The 17,697-nt window shown below is 37.0% G+C and overlaps 1 protein-coding gene across 5 annotated transcripts in view; it reads right to left on the reverse strand.

Moving 5' to 3' along the window:
- The window catches only part of TMC1 (transmembrane channel like 1), a 288,903-nt gene that overhangs the window by 149,457 nt on the left and 121,749 nt on the right, over positions 1–17,697 (reverse strand). For 3 of the 5 annotated variants that reach the window (XM_060409365.1, XM_060409363.1, XM_060409364.1), the window contains one exon: positions 426–669. The gene's annotated coding sequence lies outside the window, so the exon portion shown is untranslated. Of the gene's footprint in view, positions 1–425; positions 670–763; positions 3,842–14,947; positions 17,540–17,697 lie in introns of those variants that run through there. The other 2 variants (XM_060409368.1, XM_060409366.1) reach the window with 2 other exon arrangements.

Genomic DNA, 17,697 nt, shown 5'->3' on the forward strand with positions numbered 1-17,697 from the left:
TCCTTGTCTTCAGTGACCTCCCTCCACAGCATTTGACTCTGAAAAATGCCCTTCGTTTTGCACACTCTCATTCTTGACTTCACTGACATCATCCCTCCTGGACGTCGTCTGATAACTCCTTCTCAGTCTCCTTGCAAATGCTTCTTTAATCTTTATCCCTTTAGAGTTGTTGCTAAAGGTGATACTCAAGATTTTTTTTTTTTCTTTTTCTCAGTGAACATTATCTCCCTGATGACTTCATCGATGACTGTAACTGCTTTCTCCTTGCTAAAGGACTTTCTAACCTCTCCCTCCAGGCTTTGATCTCTCTCCTGAGCTCCAGAACTATAGAGCTAACTGCCTACCAAATATTGTAACAGTTCTCTATTACTGAACAACAAATCACTCCAAAGTAGTAAATCAATGGAATTATTTATTTTACTCACCAGATTAGAGGCCAGCTGGGCTCAGCTAAGTAGTTCTCACTGCATACAGGTCCCTCACACAGTTGTGGCCAGGCAATGACTGGGGCTGAGATCAGCTCAGCGTCTTCTTTATTCAACTGTCTGTTACCCAGCATTCAATAGTTAGAGACTGAACTCTGAGCCATCTCTCTATATATGTACGCATGTGGTCACTCCAGGTGGTAGCCCAAGGGTAGCCAGACTTCTTAAATGATAGCTGAAAGCTCTGAAAAAGAACTCATGTTCAGAAATGATCTGACATTCCCAGCAAGGCCATGTTAGTCTCCTACTGGACATAAACAATCTCATAGAATACCAACCTTAGGCAAGGTTACTCTGACATCATGACGGGATTATATAAAGTAAGGCCTCTTCATAACCTTGTATAAATACAGATAAAAGCAAGATCACTATGGCACCTCTAAAATATCCAACCATAGAATTACTCCCACATTCTGACAACACCCAGTCTAGACCAAATCTCTTTCTTAAACCTTCCCACAAATTGCCCAACCAAATTCCAAACCCTGTAAAGGGTTCTTTCTAATATCTTCCTACTGAAACATCCCAGTTTCCCATAATGTGCATTCTTCCTTGCTACAAATAATAAATCCTCAACTTGTTTAGCTACAAGTGTGTTCCTGGTGGACTTTGATTGATAGATCTCAATATTATTCCATTAAATGGATATATCCACAATTATTCAACTAATCCTTTATTGCTGAACATTTAACTTACATACTAATCAAGGTCCAGTTGGGAGACAGAAACCACAACAGTTATTTGAACAGGGAAAAATAAATATTCAAAAAACTAACTACTAAAACAGGTAAAAGTAGGCTCTAAGGAGCTTCTAAATTGGGAAAGGAGTACATCGAGGCTGTATATTGTCACCCTGCTTATTTAACTTCTATGCAGAGTACATCATGAGAAATGCCAGTCTGGATGAAGCACAAGCTGGAATCAAGATTGCACAGAGAAATATCAATAACCTCAGATATGCAGATGACACCACCCTTATGGCAGAAAGTGAAGAGGAACTGAAGAGCCTCTTGATGAAAGTGAAAGAGGAGAGTGAAAAAGTTGGCTTAAAACTCAACAATCAGAAAACGAAGATCATGACATCTGGTCCCATCACTTCATGGCAAATAGATGAGGAAACAATGGAAACAGTGACAGACTTCATTTTGGGGGGCTCCAAAATCACTGCAGATGGTGACTGCAGTCATGAAATTAAAAGATGCTTGCTCCTTAGAAGAAAAGCTATGACCAACCTAGACATCATATTAAAAAGCAGAGACATTACTTTGCCAACAAAGCTCCATCTAGTGAGAGGTCCGTCTAGTCAGGTTTTTCCAGTAGTCATGCATGGATGTGAGAGTTGGACTATAAAGAAAGCTGAGCACTGAAGAATTGATGCTTTTGAACTGTGGTATTGGAGAAGACTCTTGAGAGTCCCTTGGACAGCAAGGAGATCCAACCAGTCCATCCTAAGGGAAATCAGTCCTGAATATTCATTGGAAGGATTGATGCTGAAGCTGAAACTCCAATACTTTGGCCACTTGATGCGAAGAGCTGACTCATTTGAAAAGACCCTGATGCTGGGAAAGATAGAAGGCAGGAGGAGAAGGGGACAATAGAGGATGAGATGGTTGGATGGCATCACTGAGTCAATGGACATGAATCTGAGCAAGCTCTGGGAGATGGACAGAGAAGCCTGTCATGCTACAGTCCGTGGGGTTGTAAAGCGTCAGACATGACTGAGCGACTGAACTGAACTGAACTGAAGGGGGCTCTAACTTTAAATTCCCTGCTCTTTTAATTTGTGGTACTTTGGGATTGACAAGTACATACTTATATATTTAAAATAGATTACCTATTTTAATCTAATAAGGACCTATTGGATAGCACAGGGAACACTGCTTAATATCCTGTGATAACCTAAATGGGAGAAGAATTTGACAAAGAATAGATATGTATATATGTATAACTGAATCACTTTGCTGTACACCTAAAACTAACACAACATTGTTAATCAACGATGTGCTAAGTCACTTAGTCATGTCCAACTCTTTGCAACTCCATGGACTGTAGCCCACCAGGCTCCTCTGCCAATGTGATTTTCCAGGCATGAATACTGGAGTAGGATGCCATTTCCTATTCCAAGGGCTCTTCCGGACCCAGGGATCAAACCTGTGTCTCTTGTGTCTCCTGCAATGCCAGGCAGATTCATTACTGCTAGCGCCACCTGGGAAGCCCCATTAATCAAGTATGCTCCAATATAAAACAAAATGGACAATAAGGGACTAGGAGAAGCCGTCTAGGACCCAAGGCTGAATTCAAACCTCTTCAACATGAGTCAGTACCACAGGCAGCCTACTATAGCAAAGGGAAAACAAAAACAGAAGAAGCACTTGGCTGAGAGAACTAGCTCATCATTGCTGGTAGGTGTGGATAGGTGGGAGCTGATTGGCAGGAATGGCATGCCTTTGCTGGCTGGTATGGATAGGCCAGAGTGTGGCTGTAGATGTGGCCAACATTGCTGGTTGCTCTCAAGTGGCTGCAGATGAGAGATGGCCTGAGGGTGCCGCTCAAGCTCCTGCTTAAGGCTGTGGCACTCAGAATGTATCTAGAGGGCTACAAGATGGAAAAGAAGTGTTTTCTTGCAACTACTCTAAACTGCCCTCTGCTGATGAAGCGAATAACGCACCAGCTGGCAAAAGAAGAGTTTACAGGACTCCGCTACATAACACAAAGGAAGACAAAGAAGGGTGAATTTGGAGCTCAGGATGACTAAAACTATTATCAAAATTCACATAAATCTTTATGGATACCTTGCAATTATTTCCCATAGAATAGATTACCAAGGTCAAAGATTCAAACACTTAAAACTTCTCCATAAAGGTGTGAACATTTATGTTTATTCCAGCAGGAGATAATTGTTTGAAGAATGAGCACACTCTGGGCAGTTCTAGGAGGCTGATGTACTGGAGCAAATCCTTAGACAGTGAGTGATCTTAAGCTGATTGCCTAGGTTAGTCAGCTCCTGTTGCTCTGCTCATTTCTTCATGGAGTCTTTCTCTAAGGTCATTTTGGTTTGTTTGTTTGTTTATTTAAGTGACTAGCAAAGCAGAGATAAAATTAAAATTCTAATAGTTGGAAAGAATCTTTTAATGAAATTTGAGACTATCCATAAATGACATCTAATTTTTTAAAAACATGTGATTCAGAAAAGCCAAGATCCATGTTCACATTTTTGAAATTGAGGGCTTGGGAAATATTTGATACATCCCCTCACTAATGTCAAGGTTCTCATACTTATTGGGTTGTTATGAGCACCAATAATGACATATATAAAGAATCCAGGTAGAGTCAATAAATAGTTGCTTTATTTCCTTAGAGCACTGCTGTTAAATTGCTAAGAATCCAAGCATATATTTTTTTCATTTTATATATATATATATGCATATATACACCAAAGTTGTTTTCATTAAAGATGTAATTGCACTCCTCCTTCCCAGTCTATGTTATGATATAGTTATGCCCTGATGGCTATTAGTTACAGATTTGATGGTATTTTTTCCCCCGCTCTTTAACAAACACCATTTGTCTCTAACTACATTCACTGCAACAAAATCTCAATGCAGTGAGCAGAAGTGGAAGGGAATCAGATATTACATGGTCTTTGCATTTGTCTTTGTTTCCAATGCACTTAATTTTTATTATCATTTGGGCATTTATCCTGCCTATGTGTCTTCATTTTAAAAACATTCTGTGAGGCAAAAACCTACTTGGAGTAAACTATTTCTAGCATTGTGCTTTAAATGAATAAGCTACTTAAAAATCAGGAGTGCAAACACAAATGCTTTCATGGACCAGGCATATTATCTTAAATTAATGAAACAAGATAATTTAAAATTTTAGGGATCCACAGGGAACATACAAAACTGAAGAAAGCATACTCCATCTAAAGACATTTACACTAAATAAAATAAATAATGAAATAAAAGATGCTGCTAGGGAAGAAAAATTCACAAACCACATTAGACTATTAGACAGCCCACTCAGGACTTCTGTACAATTTTAGGTGAACTGAATTAGATGCTGGGGTAGTGCTAAGAAAGAACTACTAAAAATGGATTCACCAAATAAAATCAGGACTCATTTCCAAGCCAGGTGTCCCACTGATTTTAGCTTAGTCCCTAGCACCCCTCACACTCACTCTCTTTGGCTTCTACGATGCCAGCACCTCCCCATTCTTCCCTATATCACTCCCCACTAAACTACTACAAAAATTAAAGCCTCAAATGCACTACATTGAGGCCTTAATTTTGTTTACTGTAAAACTCACTAACATAAAATACACTGTTTTTACCACTGTAAAGTGAAAATTTTATGGCATTTAGTACATTCAAATGTTTCGCAACCATTACCACTCTCAAGTTTCAGAACATTTTCATCACTCCCAAAAGAGACCCTACCATTAAACTGTTTCTCTCCATATCCCTCTCCCCAGGCTCTGACAACCACTGGCTTTCTTTCTGTGAGACTCTTGGTTTTGTTTTTTCTTGTACCTTCAGTTCAGCCAACATCCCAAGCAAATTAGAGCAGAGCTAAAGCCTGATACGGTGAGAAAACAGAACACTTAGCTGGGGCAGGGAAAAGCTCTCCAGTGGCACTTTCTGGATTCAAAGTCAGGATAGGAGGGAACAGTAGTGCAAAGTCTTTTTGCTTTCCTTAGGCTGGCTAAAGAGTCCGTCAACCCACTCCAGAATCCAAAGACATGACAAATCTATTCTCTTAGTTTTTAACTGCATTTTCACTTTTTTCTATCTAGATTATTTTGTTGTTGTTGTTCAATTGTTTTTGTCACACAAACGTGTTCTAATTTGCGACTTTTAAAACTGCAATTTGAAGATCAGAGTCTGAAGTAATTCCCCTACTGAAATTTCTTTCTTGTTCTCCATAATCATTTCTCTTCTTTTCCCCTAAACTGTGGCTAACTATATATTCTGTTGAGATTCCCTGGTGGCTCAGATAGTAAAGAATCTGTCTGCAATGCAGGATACCTGGGTTCCATCCCTGGGTCAGGAAGATCCCCTGAGTAAGGGAATGGTTACCTACTCCAATATTCTTGCCTGGAGAATTGCATGGACAGAGGAGCCTATTACACCTCAAAATGCTCTTGCTTTATGCTTTCAGTTATCTGGAAATAAGTTTAAGATACCAGACATAAACACTCACACAATCCCTCTTGTGTCAAAGTGCTTTCTTTGGCTGAATTGGAATTGATAATTGATGGTGTCAGTTTCCTTAGAACCATATGAGACACTCTCTACAGAAGGATTCCCCTCTAAGGCCGAATTTCTCTAAATGGTGAAGTACCAGCTTGTTATACCAATATATCAATATACCCTTGTGGTGCAAGATAATCACTATAAATCTACACTGAACAGACCTTGAGATTCTTGGAGGTCAGTCTTTTAGTCACTTATTCATCAGTCCATGAGAAATTCACTTGTACCAAATTTGGCTATTTTTCTCTAGGTTTAGGAGAGTACAAAGCTTTGTACAACAGAAATACAACAGGTTCAGGTTAACTTCAAATTAAGGGAAATGTAATTTTAGAACTATGATCACACTTTCTACTTTGGACTTTTTCTCTTTGCTTTGTAATGATGGCCTCGGGCAAGTCATCTCACTTTTTTGCGGTCTTTTTTGTTTGTCTTCAAAATGAAAAGGTTGAACTCAGTCAGTAGTTTTCTATGCAGAATATCAAATCTCTGAGCACAGGCATTATTTATAGCCTGAAAATAATAATCTTTCCATTCACGTGCTATCTTTTTAAAAAATACTTGAATTTTTTAGTTCATAAATATTTGCTAAATAGCCTCTTTCATTTAAAAATTATAAAATTATGCATCCTAACTACAGCGGATTGGAAAATAAGTTGAAGATAAAACAAAATCTCCTGCAATCCTGCCATATAGATATGGTGTGTTGTATACTCATATAGTTAGTATATGAGTGTTTACTAATATTTAGTATATTCATGTAGTATATCCATACAGTTTTCTTTATATGCATTCTTATGCATATATTATTTTTAGCAAGCTAAAATATACTATAGACATATTTTATAAGTTGATTTTTTACTTAATATCATAAACATTTTCCTAAATCATAAATTGTTTTTTTACAAGATTTAAATGACATTTTCATATATGAATACACATTACTATTTTTTAGCTTCTTTTCTGATATTTCATTATTTTTAAACACACTGCTATGAATATCTATGATGTGATTACATTCATCACATTAGAATTAATTATTGTTATTCTTATTAATGTTCAAATTATTTCATCTCTGGATGATGGGAGTCACTTTTGGGGACTCGAGTTATTTTGATAAAACCCCTAGAATCTTTCATAGCTCTGCTGCTTTTTGGTACAATCAATATTGCAGGCACCTTTTGTATGTGTTATTTTACCTTTGTTTTTAATGTGACTAGAGCTGTGCACTCAAATTATTATGCTTTAAAGTCACTTGAAATCATTTCTCTTGCCACCAACTTGATTCACAGTTAATATGTTTATTTTCGCTTTCTCTTAAGAAATTCTTCCTCTTTTATTTTTTCTGTTTTTCTAATTACAGAAAATATTAACTTGGTTTAAAGTCATACCTACTAACAAGCTATACCCAGAGAAGTCTCACTTGCTTCTATCCCCATCCTCTTCATCCTTTTCATTTCCATTCAGATATATAAGAATGAGAGATAGAGACTAATTGATTGATTTTGAGGAACTGGCTCACAGAGTTGTGGAGAGTGGCAAGCCTGAAACTTGTAAGGCAAGCCACCAAACTGGAAATTCTGGGAAGAGTTGATTTTGCAGTCTTGAGGTCAAATTCCTTCTTCTTTAGGAACCCTTGGTCTTTACTCTTAAAACCTTCAACGGATGGAATAAGGTCCACCCATATTAGAAACATAATCTATTAATACTTTACTCAAAGTCTATTGACTTAAATGTTATTCACTCCTAAAAAATACCTGCATAGCAACATTTAGACCAGTTTGACCAGATAACTGGGCACTGCAGCCAAGCCAAGATGACACAAAATTAACCATGATGTATACACACATATATATTTATACTCATATGTTCTTATGTATATGCACAAACACATACTCATACTTACATATTCTTCTTGGATAAATGGTGGTTTCTGAGTTTTCTGAGTGTTCTCTATCTTGCTTTTTAACTTAACAATTTATCCTCAAGATTACTCCTGGCTATGGATAAAAATAGTTCTCATCCCCCCTCTCACTTGCATAATATTTTATAATATGTATATAACATCACAAGTCCACAGTCTCTATTGGTGGCCATTTGAGTTGTTCCCATCCTTGCTCTTAAAAATCATGCTGCAGTGAATGGCCTTTTCATGTGATGTCATCTTGTAAAATGCATGTAAATGCTTGTGTGATGAATGAAGTTATTTTGGAAGCTTTGAAATTCACAGTGGTCTTTTAACATTTGGTATTGTCTCGGTTAGTATGCTTGAAACATTATCTTTGAAGGTTTAGTGTGTAGTGTATGCATATATCTATATATAAACATATATGCACATATTTTCATTTCAACCTTCCGCAACATTTCACATCTAGTAAGCAAAAAGCTGAGATTCAAACCCAGATCTTTCTATTCCAATAAACTTGGACTAAAACTGGCCAGTGGTTTTTCATAACTTGGGGACATTAAGATAGAAGTGGTTGTGACTTATTGAAAGAGATCTGGGATCTGAACCTAGATCATTATAGTCTAGTTCTACTATGAATGAAGTAGCTTTCATCCCTGGATGAACCTCTCTGGATTTCGGCTTCCTCATTTATGATGTAATAAGGACAGATGAGATTATGGCTAAAGCCTTTACCAATCTAAAATTCAATGAAATTTCTATACTCGCAAAACATCTCTTTTATGACAAGAATAATGACTTAAACAATATTATTCCTATTTTGACTATAGTTTCTTATTACATGTAAGCACCAACCAATGAGGTCAGAAAGGACTGGGAAATTTCTCTGCAAATTTGGAAAGTGTTTATTCCAAACATTTTAATGATAAAAGGATGACCATTTGATTGAATGATATGGCTGAAAAATATTATACACTATCTTGGAAACACCATGTTGGAGTAGAAAGGCCATTTTACAAATTACTCAGTATTGTCCCTCATTCTACTGATGCAAGTTACATGATTTCCCAAGACCACACAACTTACTTATATTATAGACATCTTCATTACCTGGGTTATTAAGATTAAATATACCATAATACCTTCAAAATAATCCTCTCATATTTACCGCCAAAGTACAGCAAAGGAAAGTGGCATAAGAGAGTGATTAAGTGTATGTAGGCTGTGAAATTAAATTGCCTGGGTGCAAATTCCAACAGCACTACTTACTGTGTGATTTTGAACCAATTATGTAATCTCTTCATGCCCCAGTTCTCTTCATCTAGAGAATGAGGGTGATGATAATTGCACATACCTCCAGTTTACCAGAAGAATTAAAAATGTAATCTGTGAAAACTGTTTAGTATACTGTCTGATACATAGAAAACAATCAATACTAGCTGGATTAAGATTATACTGTGTATTTTATATACTCGCTAAATTTGGCTTAACTTTTCAATTGCATTTCTTTTCCTGACATTCAAGGTCAGAATTATTCTAAAATGATCTTTTAAGGATTATTAATCTATAAATTAGACTATGAGAAAAGTGTTTACTAGAAAAAATGAACTCTAAAATTAATTTTAAAAAGAATGAGCCTAGATATAGAGCTGCTTTTCATTGTAGTACACTAAAGTCAAGTTATTCCCTTGAAGACCCTGTAAAAATGACTCAGAAGTCACAAATAAGCAACATTTCATCCACTGAGATATTTGTCCCCCATTAAGCAGTCAGTGATCTGATTTTTGCCAGTGTATGGACATTGCTAAAACATCACCATTTTTAACTGACAGTGATTAAATCCATCTAACATGCTGTGTATGAATTTCAAAAGGTCTTTATGACTGTTTATCTCATCTTTATGGACCTTTAAACTTAATAGCTTTGGTTGCAATAAAGAAGTGATTTCCAAAAGTTAAGCATCTCTTCAAAACTACTGGCGGACGTTAAGCTGATCAAAATTATGACATCATCCAGACACAGATTTCTGTGTGTCCTTGTTCTTCAACTTGTCCTCTAATTAATGATATGGTGCTAAGGTGAGTGAGGAGTGAGACATGGTCCCCTGTCAGTAAATAAGAACATTAGTCAAAAGAAATATCAGTTCAGTTCAGGGAATACAAATATTGCAATTTTGTTCTGGTTCAATAGTTTCAGGATCATATGTAGTTTCATTGAAAACTCATAGTACAAAAAAAAATAAATAAAACTCATAGTATAATAACCCATGTTGGCATTATCAATTCCTCTTCTTCCCCTTCTGAAATGTTAAGGTATCCAGTCTTAAACACAGAGACCCAGAAGATGATAATCAAAAGAACTGACATGGGCAACTGCTACCTTATGGCACACCAGCTCTCTTCTCCTGCTGTTCATGGCCTGCTGATTACCTAGTAATGTCTGAAATAAACATGAGAGATCACAACAGACAACACAGAAATACAAATGATCATAAGAGACTACTATCAGCAGTTATATGCCAATAAAATGGACAATGTGGAAGAAATGGACAAATTCTTAGAAAAGTACAACTTTCCAAAACTGAACCAGGAAGAAATAGAAAATCTTAACAGACCCATCACAAGCACAGAAATTGAAACTGTAATCAGAAATCTTCCAGCAAACAAAAGGCCAGGTCCAGACAGCTTCACAGCTGAATTCTACCAAAAATTTCTAGAAGAGCTAACACCTATCCTACTCAAACTCTTCCAGAAAGTTGCAGAGGAAGGTAAACTTCCAAACTCATTCGATGAGGCCACCATCACCCTAATTCCAAAACCTGACAAAGATGCCACAAAAAAAGAAAACTACAGGCCAATATCACTGATGAACATAGATGCAAAAATCCTCAAGAAAATTCTAGCAATCAGAATCCAATAACACATTAAAAAGATCATACACCATGACCAAGTGGGCTTTATCCCAGGGATGCAAGGATTCTTCAATATCTGCAAATCAATCAATGTAATTCACCACATTAACAAATTGAAAAATAAAAGCCATATGATTATCTCAATAGATGCAGAGAAGGCCTTTGAAAAAATCCAACATCCATTTATGATAAAAACTCTCCAGAAAGCAGGAATAGAAGGAACATACCTCAACATAATAAAAGCTATATATGACAAACCCACAGCAAACATTATCCTCAATGGTGAAAAATTGAAAGCATTTCCCCTAAAGCCAGGAACAAGACAAGGGTGCCCACTTTCACCGCTACTATTCAACATAGTTCTGGAAGTTTTGGCCACAGCAATCAGAGCAGAAAAAGAAATAAAAGGAATCCAAATTGGAAAAGAAGAAGTAAACTTTCACTGTTCGCAGATGATATGATCCTCTACGTAGAAAACCCTAAAGACTCCACCAGAAAATTATTAGAGCTAATCAATGAATATAGTAAAGTTGCAGGGTATAAAATCAACACACAGAAATCCCTTGCATTCCTATACACTAATAATGAGAAAGTAGAAAAAGAAATTAAGGAAACAATTCCATTCACCATAGCAACAAAAAGAATAAAATACTTAGGAATATATCTACCTAAAGAAACTAAAGACCTATATATAAAAAACTATAAAACACCGATGAAAGAAATCAAAGAGGACACTAATAGATGGAGAAATATACCATGTTCATGGATCGGAAGAATCAATATAGTGAAAATGAGTATACTACCCAAAGCAATTTACAAATTCAATGCCATCTCTATCAAGCTACCAGTCATATTTTTCACAGAACTAGAACAAATAATTTCAAGATTTGTATGGAAATACAAAAAACCTCGAATAGCCAAAGCAATCTTGAGAAAGAAGAATGGAACTGGAGGAATCAACTTGCCTGACTTCAGGCTCTACTCAAAGCCACAGTCATCAAGACAGTATGGTACTGGCACAAAGACAGACACATAGATCAATGGAACAAAATAGAAAGCCCAGAGATAAATCCACACACATATGGACACCTTATCTTTGACAAAGGAGGCAAGAATATACAATGGAGTAAAGACAATCTCTTTAACAAGTGGTGCTGGGAAAACTGGTCAACCACTTGTAAAAGAATGAAACTAGATCACTTTCTAACACCCCACACAAAAATAAACTCAAAATGGATTAAAGATCTAAATGTAAGACCAGAAACTATAAAACTCCTAGAGGAGAATATAGGCAAAACACTCTCAGACATAAATCACAGCAGGATCCTCTATGATCCACCTCCCAGAATTCTGGAAATAAAAGCAAAAATAAACAAATGGGATCTAATTAAAATTAAAAGCTTCTGCACAACAAAGGAAAATATAAGCAAGGTGAAAAGACAGCCTTCTGAATGGGAGAAAATAATAGCAAATGAAGCAACTGACAAACAACTAATCTCAAAAATATACAAGCAACTTCTGCAGCTCAATTCCAGAAAAATAAATGACCCAATCAAAAAATGGGCCAAAGAACTAAATAGACATTTCTCCAAAGAAGACATACGGATGGCTAACAAACACATGAAAAGATGCTCAACATCACTCATTATTAGAGAAACGCAAATCAAAACCACAATGAGGTACCACTTCACACTAGTCAGAATGTCTGCGATCCAAAAATCTGCAAGCAATAAATGCTGGAGAGGGTGTGGAGAAAAGGGAACCCTCCTACACTGTTGGTGGGAATGCAAACTAGTACAGCCACTATGGAGAACAGTGTGGAGATTCCTTAAAAAATTGCAAATAGAACTACCTTATGACCCAGCAATCCCACTTCTGGGGAAAGAGACACATGTACCCCAATGTTTATCACAGCACTGTTTATAATAGCCAGGACATGGAAACAACCTAGATGTCCATCAGCAGATGAATGGATAAGAAAGCTGTGGTACATATACGCAATGGAGTATTACGCAGCCATTAAAAAGAATTCATTTGAATCAGTTCTGATGAGATGGATGAAACTGGAGCCGATTATACAGAGTGAAGTAAGCCAGAAAGAAAAACACCAATACAGTATACTAACACATATATATGGAATTTAGAAAGATGGCAATGACGACCCTGCATACAGGACAGCAAAAGAGACACAGATGTGTATAATGGACTTTTGGACTCTGTGGGAGAGGGAGAGGGTGGGATGATTTGGGAGAATGGCATTGTAACAGGTATACTATCATGTAAGAATCGAATCGCCAGTCTATGTCCGACACAGGATACAGCATGCTTGGGGCTGGTGCACGGTAATGACCCAGAGAGATGTTGTGGGAAGGGAGGTGGGAGGGGGGTTCAAGTTTGGGAACGCATGTACACCCGTGGTGGATTCATGTCAATGTATGGCAAAACCAATACAGTATTGTAAAGTAAAATAAAGTAAATATAAAAATTAAAAAAAAAAAAAAAGAAGAACTAGCTCAGGGACACATTCCCCAAGCATAACCCTCCTCCAGTTGTGATCATCAAAAATGTCTATAGATACTATCAAACATACCCTAAGGGTCAAAGTCTTCCCAGATTGAGAACCATTCTTATGAATCAAGCAGAAGACTGCTTCTCCTAGATCAAGGATCAGTAAACTACAGTCTAATAGGCCAAAAGTAAAACCCACTGCCTTATCTTTGTAGATAAAGCTTCACTGAAACATAGGCACATTCATTCACTTATTATCTACACTGCTTTATCACTAAGAGAACAGAGTTGAAGAATATTGTATTGTATAATCTGTAAAGCCAAAAATATTTACTATATGGCTCTTTAGGAAAAAAATTTGCCAACTCCTGTACTAGTCCACCAATTTCAAACATTTTTTTTAGTGATGCAAAATTTTATAATGAAATCTCACATAAAAATTGTGTCAGACAGGGTCCAGATGGAACTTTCAACTTGGGTAATTTGAGAAAGTAAAGCATATGCAGCATGTATAGGAAATTTCAAATGTGTGACAGAGAATAGAGAAATCACAAAGGGCTAAGAGAGTTGGGCATTATCACTGTCTCTAGGCCTGAAGGGGAGAGGACCAAACGACCTTGTAGTAAGGAAGCCAGAAGAGTGAGTACCTCTCTCACATTCTCCCTCCCTCCAGTCTCAGACCAGTGCTCCCAATAGCTAAATACAAATGGAAGCAGGAGAGCAAACTGTTATGGTCCCTGTTCATCAGCCTACGAGGTCACAGAGCAGAATGCAAAAGGGTGGAAAGGGGAACTGGGGAGCAAACAGCAAAGAAACGCAGCATGCTGTGCTGTGCTCAGTTGCTTCAGTTGTGTCCGACTCTTTGTGACCCCACGGACTGTAGCCCACCAGGCTCCCCTGTCCATGGGATTCTCCAGGTAAGAATTCTAGAACGGGTTGCCGTGCCCTCTTCCAGGGGATCTTCTCAACCCAGGGATGGAATCCAGGTCTCCCACATTGCAGGCGGATTCTTTACCGTCTGAGCCAAGCCCTAATGACCAAAACTGATCAAAGCAAAGTTTTTGTGATGTTTAGTGGGGGAAGGTACTGAGATCAGTACACGTTGGCCTTATCTCTGACCCACTGGTCCAAGCTGAAACAAAGAATGCAGTTTGAAAAGTCTCTTAAATCCTCTTCTGGCCTTCTGATTTTGTCTCCTTTCTGAAGCAAAAGCCCATAGTCAGATATTTCAATGCTGTCTTTTCTAACAAACTGCAATCCTTAGACCTATTCCCACCATTAAAATCTTCAGCCCCAAGTATCAGATATACCCATCCCTTCCCTGCACCATACATCCTCTGCTCATGTCTTTAAGCTGCTAAACATTGACAGAAAAAGTTTAAATACTCTGATTACTGAATCCTCTACAAACCTCATAGTATCAGGTAACAGGGGCTTAACTGCTTGCTCAGCTTCCCATGACTTTCAGCCCTCAAATAAAACTGCCTGAATATTCTAATCACCAAATCTGATAGACTTTTCCCAAAACCTTATCAACTTTAACTTCTTTGCAGAAAAAGATCTTGCCATTATTCCTTCCCTCTCAATTTACTTCTTCCTCTGGCTTCTTTGGTACCATATATTCTTTTTTTTTTTTTTTTTTAAGTAAAGTATAGTGATTTATGTCATGTTAGTTTCAGGTGCACAGCAAAGTGATTCAGTTATATTGTTGTTCAGTTGCTCAGTTGTATACGACTCTTTGCAACCCCATGAACTGCAGCATGCCAGGCTTCCCTGTCCTTCACCATCTCCTGGAGCTTACTCAAACTCCTGTCCATTGAGTTGGAGATGCCACCCAATCATCTTGTCCTTTGTCATCCCTTTCTCCCCTGCCTTCAATCTTTACCAGCATCAGGGTCTTTTCTAATAAGCCAGCTCTTCACATCAGGTGGCCAAAGTATTGGAGTTTCAGCATCAGTCCTTCCACTGAATATTCAGGGTTGATTTCCTTTAGGATTGACTGGTTTTGATCTCCTTGCAGCCCAAGGGGTTCTCAAAAGTCTGCTCCAACACCGCGGTTTGAAAGCATCAATTCTTCCGCACTCAGCCTTCTTTATGGTCCTTCTTTATGGTCACATTCATACATGACTACTGGAAAAATCATAGGTTTGACCATATGGACCTTGTCGGCAAAAAGAATTAGAAAAAGAATAGATATACATATATGTATACATATGTATGTATATATGTATGTATATGTATACATACATATATATTTTTTTCAGATTCTTTTCCCTTATAGGTTATTACAAAATATTGAGTATAGTTCCCTGTGCTATATAGTAGGTTCTTGTTGGTTATCTATTTTTGTGTATAGTAGCATGTGTATGTTAATCCAAAACTCCTACTTTATCCCTCCCACACCCTTTCCCCTTTGGTAATCATAAGTTTGTTTCTATGTCTATGGCTCTATTTCTATTTTGTAAGTACGTTCATTTGTATTACTTTTTAGATTCCACATATAAGCAATATCATATGATATTTGTCTTTGTCTGGTTTATTTTAGTTAGTATGATAATCTCTAGGTCCATCCATATCACTGCAAATGACATTATTTCATTCGTTTTAATAGCTTTGTAATATGGTAACTCTATTTTTAGATTTTTAAGGAATCTCCATACTGTTCTGCATAGAAGCTGTACCAAATTACATTTCCACCAGTAGTATACGAGAGTTCTTTTTTCTCCACCCCCTCTCCAGTATTTATTATTTGTAGACTCTTGATGACATCCATTCTGACCAATGTGATGTGATACTTCATTGTTATTTTGAGTTACATTTCTCTAATAATTAGAGATGTTGGCCACTGTATGTGTTCTTTGGAGAAACACCTATTTAGATCTGTCCATTTTTTAATAGGGTTTTTTTGGGGGGTGAGTATTGAGTTGTATGAGCTGTTTATGTAATTTGGAAATTAAACCCTTGTCGGTTGCATCATTGCAAACATTTTCTCCCATTCTGTACATTGTCTCTGTGTTTTGTTTATGGTTTTCTTTGCTATCCAAAAGCTTTTAAATTTAAAAGATCATACAGTATGATCAAGTGGGATATATTGCAGGGATGCAAGGATTTTCCAATATCTGTAAATCAATTAGTGTGATATACCACATTAACAAATTGAAAAATAAAAACCATATGATTATCTTGATAGATGCAGGAAAAAGCTTTTGACAAAATCCAACATCTATTTATCGTAAAAACTCTCCGGAAAGTGGACATAGAGGAAACATTTATTATTGTTTAGTCTTTAAGTCATGTCCAACTCTTTTGAGATCCCATGGGCTACAGCCTGCCAGGCTCCTCTGTCCATGGAATTTTCCAGGCAAGATTACTAGAGTGGGTTGCCATTTCCTTCTCCAGAGGATCTTCCCCACTCAGGGATCAGAGACCCACATCTGCTTATTCTTTATCACTGAGCCACCTGGGAAGCCCAGAGGGAACATATCTTAACATAATAAAGGTTATATATGGCAAACCCACAGCTAACATCAGTCTCAGCAGTGAAAAGCTCAAAGCACTTCCTCTAAGATCAGGAACAAGACAAAGATGCCCACCCACTCTACCACCTTTATTCAACATAGTTTTGGAAGTCCTAGTCACAGCAACCAGAGAAGAAAAAGAAGTAAAAGGAATTCATTGGAAAATATGAAGCAAACTGTCACTGTTTGCAGATGACATGATACTACACCTAGAAAATCCTAAAGACGCTACCAGAAAACTCTTAGAGAATCAACGAATTCAGTGAAGTGGCAAGATACAAATTAATACACAGAAAACTGTTACATTTCTATATACTAACAACAAAAGACCAGAAAGAAATTAAGGAAACAATCCCATTTACCCTCACATCAAAAAGAATAAAATATCTAGGAACAAACCTACCTGAGGAAGCAAAAGACTTGTACTCCCAAAACTGTAAGATACTGGTGAAAGAAATTGAAGATGACACAAATAGATGAAAAAATATACCATGCTTCCAGACTTAGAAACATTTCTGACTATGATCAACTCCCTTTAGATGGTGGGTAGAACTGTGAGGCTATTGAGCTAGTAAATAGAGGAGGCTCTTATAAATATTCCATATTAATAATTTTTAGCAAATCTTGTAAACTTCCAGGAGTATGAGGATATATTCCTCTTTTGGCTTTGCTCATTTCTAAGATAATTTTCACGGTGAATTTCAGTGTATAATTCCTTTTTGCAGTTATGTTCAGGATTAAATGAGAGTTTATCAGCAGACGAATTGTATTCAGTGTATTCAATTTTGACACACTGGTGTTAAAATTAAAAGCATACCAGGCATCAATGTTTTCTCCTTCATAGGAAACTTCATCTCCAAGTGATGATGGCTCTTTCTCCCATTGTATTCTGACAAAACAGCTTTAAAACTAAATTTGGCATTCCTTTGGTGAGAGAAGATGTTTTATATTAATACTCAGCTTCATAACAGAAAATGTTCTGACCTAGCATATCCATGAAAAGTGAAGTATTAATGTGTGTGCTGGTGAGGAAGTGTTCACTAGCCATTATACATATGTGATTATGGATAGAGAGAGGAAAACATGCAAAGATCCAGAAAAATAAGTAATAGAAAAA

This window comes from Ovis aries, chromosome 2 (genome assembly GCF_016772045.2).
Source record: "Ovis aries strain OAR_USU_Benz2616 breed Rambouillet chromosome 2, ARS-UI_Ramb_v3.0, whole genome shotgun sequence".
NCBI classification, from domain to species: domain Eukaryota; kingdom Metazoa; phylum Chordata; class Mammalia; order Artiodactyla; family Bovidae; genus Ovis; species Ovis aries.